At 40.0% G+C, this 8339-nt stretch overlaps 1 long non-coding RNA gene across 1 annotated transcript; it reads left to right on the top strand.

Annotated features, from left to right (window-relative positions):
- Positions 1-3013: 3013 nt before the first annotated feature.
- LOC118598337 lies at positions 3014-3685 on the top strand. Its single transcript, XR_004947461.1, has 2 exons — positions 3014-3351; positions 3478-3685. It is a non-coding gene; the product is annotated as an uncharacterized LOC118598337 (long non-coding RNA).
- Positions 3686-8339: the final 4654 nt, after the last annotated feature.

Genomic DNA, 8339 nt, shown 5'->3' with positions numbered 1-8339 from the left:
AGAACTCAAGTCATTCATCTGAAAACTATTGATTATCTGAACTATTATCCAGACTCCTTTAACTCTGACAAACACTTACTGTTCCACTCCTGAACTTATGGACTTGAAGTTAGGATTATGATGCTTTGAGTCACTCCTGTTGGACACACAGCTGGATCCAGATCCAGATCTCTGTAAGAACCTGATGACATAACATTGGTTTGATTAAAAACAATTTAATTTTGTTATAGAGGTTAAGATTATTTTTCATATTTAAACTATTGAACTCAGATCATAAACTGACTGATCTATTAAAATTGTTCTAACAACTGTCTGACACTGCATACATTTTTTTCATTTGAATTCATAACATATTTTTGACAAACACTTACTGTTCCACTCCTGAACTGATGGACTTGAAGTGAACAAGTAACTCCTTTGATCTGTCACTTCTGAAGGACACACAGCTGGATCCAGGTCCAGATCCAGGTTGGTTCCTGTGAAGAATGGCGGTTGCTGGTGTGAGTGCTGAGCTCTGACATGGAGAAGAGTCCTGGACAGTTAGAGATGTTCATCTCACCTCTGAGCTTTGCTCTGGCTCTCATCTTCCCCACACAGAGTGCTTTTAGAGGGAGGGGCTCCCTCCTGTGTGTCCTCACACTGATCCATGCTGCTGGATTGACTGGATCCACTGGATCAGCTCACACACACCTTCTTCCAGCCTTCATCTGCAGAGGAAACCCTCATCATCATCAGCTCTGATCCTCCTTCACTAACGGATCAGCTGCTCCTCCACTGATGGGCTCTTCTCTTGTGTTTTCTCTCAGGTTCAGGTGAATGCAGTCAGACAGCAGTGTGGGACAGAGGAATCTGCTGAACATCAGCTGCTGCACTTCTGCTCTCCCTCCACCAGATGAAGACATGGAGCTGCAGCAGCAAACACTCCATGATGGAGCAACATTTCACTCATTCACTCACTTTGACAAACAAACAACAAACTTCCTGTTTCTACAATTCAGGAAACATGAAGCAGATGACGAACACCAGACACAAATCAAACAATGAGGAGAAAAGAAATAAATACATGTTTCAGGACGTTCCAAACACAGTGATATAACAGATAAACCATTAATAGCACAGTTTTTTTCTCTGCACCTAGAACCTCTACTGGACATGAACCTCCAAACAGAAGGAAGCTGAGAATCAGAAATCTCAACTACAGAAACTGAACAGGTTCAAGAAGAAATCTTATTAGTGAAAGACATCAGAGATGATCTGACAGCTTTGTTCCCTCATGAAGAGTCAGAAGTTCAGAAATGAAGGAGATCTCAGCACTCGTATGATAGGAAACATGCAGCAGTTCAGCACTGATATGTTCCAACCTTCATCAGCAGAGAGATCACTCAAACCACTGAAGAGCTTCCAACTTCTGGAATTTCATTCACTAAAATGTCAGTGAGATCAGAATACACAATTTTCTTTTTCTGAATTTCTTTTCTTTTTTTACTGCTGCTACAGTCGACTGACAGTTAACCTACTGTAGCTGCTTCAGCTGTTTTTGTTTCTTTATCCTCTTATTTTCAACATCTTCACAGATTTGGACATTTTTTTACACCTCATGGGAGGAGTGGCATGTCCATCTATGCATTGTTTACATGACCAGCAGTTGTTGCCTGGTAATGACAAAATACGATCACAGATCATTGTGATGTCTGTTTTATTCAATTTTCAACAGAGTTATGGTAAAAGATAATTTCCTTGTTATGGGATCAATAACACTCTAAAAACTTCTGTTCTCTTATAGTTTAATAAATAAACATCAATCCCTATCAGCAATTTGAACAATCAGTGTTTTGAGAGTCGATCTATTGTGAACTGTCACAGTTATGGAGCTGAATCTGGGCCAACATTATTTGAAACCCAAATAAATCAAATTGAAAAAAATGTTGGTGTTTGATAAAAAAAAAAGTAAAATGTCCAAAACTTTTTGCTATTCTAAAATAAACTTAGCTATTTTCAGCTTCAAATTTTTTGTTTTTTTGGGTTTGAAAACTCAAAATTTCAATTTTTTTTCTGTTTCAACTCTTTTTTTTCTTTTGTTTAGAACTCTTTTTCATTTTTGAATTGAAAAATTTCAGTTTGAAAAGGTTTAGCCCCACTGTGGCGCATTGGGGCGGGGCTAACACGAAGGACCAATGAAAAATGATGATGGTGGTAACTTCAGTCCTGGTGCATTCACTCACCTCTCAGTTCATTCACTGACTTCTCGGTGCCTTCACTGACCTCGGTGCATTCACTGAATTCTCGGTTTATTCACTGTCTTGTATATTTACGGTCAGAAAGTGTCTGTACTGTCTGTATTATCATAGTCTGAAGTTGTCCCCAGACGGGTGTATAAAGCAGTTTTATCGCGTACAAACCGCACGTCCAAAACACCGTTCCAGCCCGTTCAAAGCGCCATCTTGTTGTGTTACAGATGGACATCGATGTCATGCTTGGATAAAATGGGTAAGACTCTGCTAATGCTCCATTTATCTCCTGGGTCTAATGGCTAATTAGACTTGAACTTAATGTGGAAATCTATGGATGAACAAATTTTTCATGAAAATCTAATGCCTACGTTCACCACCGTGTGATGGGTCTCCTCATTAACCTTTAATTAACGATTGATTTAGGACAGTTAGTCAGTGGTGCAGGGGTAATGTGCACCTGTTACAGGTTTTAACTTTTTTAAATACATGGTTACATTTCATTAGGCATAAGAACTACTTTTTTAGTTTTTTGGTGATATGAACATTTTTTTAAACAACAAATATTACACAGCCACTGTTGGTGGCCCTGACCCTTGTTCTATCTTTTGGGGGTCCAGATGACCCTACCCTTACCTTGAAGTGTTCTCACTCCTATGACAAAAGTGGATGAAGGTAGACAGGATTTCATGTCTGCCAGCGACACCAGTGAAAATCAAAAATAGATCGAGAAGAAAGAAAAAAATAAGCGCAATGCCTTGTGGGGTCCAGATGACCCGACTCCCAACATGAACACAAGGACAGCACAAGGGTTAAAAGCCCACTGGGAACACTTTGATAACAGAAACATCACTGCCTTCATCATGAAGGAGAAGACGACAGAAAACAAAGACTCACCGTAAAGGAAGAAGAAAGTTGGAGCCTCCGTCTCCTCCTGCTCCGTCTGCTCTGACACGAGGAAAACTCTCAACTTCATCATTTCCTGATCCAGGAACACCTGAACAGAGCTCCGCCCCCATTTGTGTGTGTTTGTTCTTCTGACTTCAAGTTGAGAAACTTCAGGATTTTGTGGGTGAAAACTAGAAGATGGTAAAATACCAGGACAGTCTGAGTCAAATCAGAGGTAAAGTCGACACTAAAGTTCTTCCTAAAACTGCAGCTCAACTCTCACCACGTCACACATCTGCTGTCTGCTAAGTAAGTTTGTGTTCAGACCAAAGACAATAAACACACAAACTCTGATTCTCAGGCTGATGTGGGACGACCACAATGACCAGAGTTTACTTCACCAAACTCAACCACCTTCTGCAAACTGCAGCTGAGGGAGATAAAGTAAAGCTGAAGCTCTATAGTCATTTCTGATCACATTGTTGACTGAAAGCTCTGACCTCTGACCTTTTACTGCTGACAGAAGCAGAACCTCAACATCAACATTCAGACTGTAAAAAGTTGATCCTGAGAGCAGCTCTGACTGAAAGAATGTGGATCTTCCAGATGATCTCAGGGACTTTTTCTCTGCTTTAGTTTGGAAGGAAGCAGCAGAACCACATTCCTGAAGGACGTCTCTGTTCCTCAGTAACAGGGTGCGTTTGAACCATTGACTGTAAGTAAGAACTGGACAAAGCAAGCCCCCCTCCTTTCATGTTCCATATAGGAAGTACCACTGGGTTGCAAAAAGGCCAAAGTCCCATTGACTTCCATTGAGAAACAGACAGTTATTTCTCAGTCATTTTATATGTCAGAATAATCATTCTTCCTCTGGTTCATGCTCCTTCTATCACACGTTCTGCTGTTTTCCATCAGTTTGAGCTCGTCAGTCTGTCTTATTTGGAGAAATTAATCATCCAGATGACGCCGTCAGGATCTCCTATTGATCCAGTTCCACCTCGTCTGTTTAAAGAAGTTTTTCCGCCTTTGGCTCCTTATGTTCTCAGTATAATTAATGGTGGTTTAGTTCAGTGGATTGTGCCCTCGTGTTTTAAACATGCAGTATTAACACCACGTATTAAAAAGCCTGGCTTGGACTCCCTCATTTTGGCAAACTTCAGACCCATTTCTAAGCTTCCATTCCTTTCAAAGGTGCTTGAAATATTGTGTACTGTCAGTTAATAACATTTTTAGAAGAGAACAGCGTTCTTGAGATGTTTCAATCGGGATTTGAACCCAGTCACAGTACTGAGTCGGCTTTGTTGAGGGTTTCTAATGATTTTTTTCTAGCAGCTGATGCTGGTCACTATGTTGTTTTGGTTCTGCTGGATCTAGCAGCTGCCTTTGATACAGTTGACCATCAAATCCTTTTATCTCACTTAGAAAGCTGGGTGGGCCTTCGAGGTAGTGCTTTAAATTGCTTCAGATCATATTTAACTGATATGAGCTTCTGTGTTTGTCTTTGAGCTACAGAGTCTTGCAGGACACCTCTTACATGTGGCGTACCTCAGGGTTCCGATCTTGAACCTCTTCTTTTTTCACTGTACCTGCTTCCACTTGGGTCAGTTCTCAGAAAACATGGAATTTCATTCCACTTTTATGCTGACGACAGCCAGATCTACATCTCATTAAAGCAGGAAGAAGCGTATTCTCCTCAACAGTTATTTCAATGCTTTGATGATATTAAAGCATGGATGTCATGTAATTTCCTACACTTAAATCAGGAAAAGACTGAGGTTCTGTTAGTGGGCGCGAGTGACATCTCTAAGGCACATGTTGATTTAGATGTTTTAAATTATTATTTGAAACCGACAGCAATGAGTTTAGGTGTGAAACTGGACAGCAACTTAACTCTGAAAGCTCATATTAATTCAGTTGGTGACGCCAATGCGGGCGACGTAGCGGAATCTTTCATGTTTTTACTAATAAACGGGTTCTGAACCGCTCTTTGTCTGGCTTGTCACTCAGGACCTGTCTGCCACGGGTGACCCTGCCAGGGGCAGAAGCCCCCGACAGCACAGCTCCTGAGATCACTCAAGCACTCAAACCTCTCCACCACATTAAGGTGGCGGTTCAAGGAGGAGTGTAGTTGGTGTTCTTCAGAACAAGTTGCTTATCTCCAATGAGTGTGGTGCTTTGTTGGACTCTATGAGTGATACAATCAAAGAACTTCTGCAGAGAAGTAAAGACAAATGCAAAACAACTCCTTTTTCTGAAGAACTGCAAAGATTTGCAACCACACTACATTTTTACTCCGCAAAGGCATATGACTTTGTGAGAGAAAAATTACATTTTGCTTTGCCACATCCCCAGACTATTTGTCGTTGGTACAGCAGCGTCTCCGCAGGTCCTGGATTTACTGTAGCATCGTTTGTGGCATTTAAAAGTTATGTTAGGGAAAAGAAGAGGGAAAGGAAATTTTCTGTTCATTGATGCTGGATGAAATGTATCTTCACCAGCAAATTGAATTTGGATCTGACTCAAAACTGTATGGCTATGTAGACATTAGCAATGGTGAAATTGACAACACTGTTGCCACTTAAGCTCTAGTTATTATGGTTGTTGCCATCAATGAGTCATGGAAAATACCGATTGCCTACTTTCTCATACACAGCATGACTGGAAGTGAGATGGCAAACATCGTTAGAGAAAGCCTTACTCGCCTTCATGCCATAGGAATCAAAGTTGTTTCTTTAACATGTGATGGACCGAGCCAAAACTTTGCAATGATTCATGACCTTGGTGCAAAACTAGAGATGAATGACATGATCCCTCATTTTTTCCATCCTGAGGAAAAGTCATGGAAAGTGCATGTGGTTCTGGATCCGTGTCACATGATTAAACTTTTGAGGAATGCTTTTGCAAACGCTCAATTACTGCAGACAGGAGACGGAGAAACCATCAGTTGGCAGTATATAGTGGAGCTTCAAAAACTTAAAAATAGAGAAGGTCTTCGGCTCGGTAACAAGCTGAGACTGGCACACATCGAGTGGCATCAACAAAAAATGAAAGTGAACTTGGCAGCCCAACTGTTCAGCTGTAGTGTGGCGGATGCTCTTGGTTACAGTCAGACAGAGCTGAACTATCCTCAGTTTCGGGGTTGCATGGCAACGGCAAATTTCTTAAGGGTCATCGACTCACTTTTTGATGTGCTTAACAGCCGCAACCCTCTCGCTAGAGGTTTTAAAGCACCAATCAAGCCCTCATCTGTGGATTGTGTGAGGGCTATTGTTCAGAAAGCAGAAACTTGTCTGCGTGGTCTCCGGATAAAAAACAAAGCTAACGCATTCGTCCACATGCATGCCACTCAGAAGAAAACATCTGTCCTTGGGCTAATTGCATGTGCTAGAAGTGTGCTTAACATCTACGAGGACATAGTGGTGAGATCAAATTCATCATGCAGGTATCTTCTGACTTACAAACTTAGTCAAGATCACCTGGAGCTGTTTTTTTCATCCATCCGAGCATGGGGTGGGTTTAACAACAACCCAAATGCACGGCAGTTCCGTGGAGCATACAAGCGCCTGTTAGTACGTCACCAGGTGAAAAAAGGCACTGGCAATTGTCTTCTTCGGGACAACACTGATATCCTCGATTCAACATCTGCAGCTGTCAACGTTGCACGCAGGATTGACCAGGTGCCTGTTGAAGTGCTGCTGTCTGAAGAAGCCATTGCTGACCTCCCAGAACACATTGACATCTTAGACAGTGCTTCTGAGTACAAGGAGGCTGCAATAAATTACACCACTGGTTTCATTGTTAAAAAAATCAAACAAAAGTTAACCTGCATGCCATGTGCTCAGGCACTGTGCTCCAACAATTTGGATTCTCACCCTTTTCTTGAAATAAAAAAGCAGAGGTGGCCTGCAAAGCCCATCAGCTGGCATTGTGGCCATTTGTAAGCAAAAGAAAAAAAGACTCTTGAGACTGCTTAGGAGAAATGGGGGGAATGCACCACCTGGCTGACAAACAACTGCTGTTATTCAGGTTGAAGTTCTGGCTGAGTGTTCCGACAAAGACTTGTTCCCTGGTTTAAACAGCCACATGTTTGACACATGTGTAGAGGCCAATCATGTTCATGTTTTGATGAAAATGCCATCAGCATGGTACTGCAAGATCCGCTTAAATCATCATGCCAAAAAGCAGACAGAAGCTATAAAACAAGGAAGGGTTGTGAGAAGGAAACTCACAAAGTTAATTCACTTTTATGGCGATTAGTGTGAGAGCTGTCTTGTCATTGAGACATCAAAAAATGCCACCAAGTCATTGTAACAATTGCTTGGAGTCTACATAAATGGGACACAATTTATTATATCAATGCATAGCATTATTTTTTTTGCAAATAAAAACAAATTATTCTTGTCCCTATTATAGCACTTACAGCACTTTAAATAACATTCTTTCTGGTTTGATTCTAGTTCATTATATGGAAGAAGCGTTTACAATTAAACAGTTATTTTATATGTTTATAAATGTTGTCTGCGTTCATCTATGTTTTATTTTTGGGTAACGCTTTATATTAAGGTGTGCTTGTTAAGTATAAATAAGATATTGATAAGCATTAGTAGATGCTTATAATTTGCTTATATGCACTAATAAAGATATTAATAAGCCGCTTATTACACCATTATCTAAATTATGGCGTGATGTCAATCAAATTAATTATATGAATGAATGAATGAATGAATGAATGAATGAATGAATGAATGAATGAATGAATGAAATGGTTTATTTCAAGCAATCAGGTCATAATACATACATAACATATCACTTAATAAATCACAAGTTGATCACTTGAAAGGGAGTGGAAGGAAGCGAACTTATATAATCCCACCCCGACTCGACCATTTTCTCTACATGAATTATCAATATCCGGTTCAGGACTTAATATCAAATATTAATAAAATCAGGCTATTAAGGATCATTGAAATCATTAATGTCATCAAGTTTCAAAGCATCCACGACAAATCATTTATATTAATCAGTAAAGAAAAGTAATACCATAGTGATTGTAAACTTTTCAGTAATCATTACTAAAAATAAATTGAAAAGAAAAGGATAAAAAATTACAAAATAAAATAAAATATATATATATATTTTTTTTAATCAGAATCAGTGCTACATCACTGCTTAGGAACAAGTTTAAGGCCACGTAACGGTTCTTCTTTGTTGTTTTGACTGAGA

This window comes from Oryzias melastigma, unplaced genomic scaffold (assembly GCF_002922805.2).
Source record: "Oryzias melastigma strain HK-1 unplaced genomic scaffold, ASM292280v2 sc00347, whole genome shotgun sequence".
Lineage (NCBI taxonomy): Eukaryota > Metazoa > Chordata > Actinopteri > Beloniformes > Adrianichthyidae > Oryzias > Oryzias melastigma.
This window is presented reverse-complemented; position numbering and strand designations above follow the sequence as displayed.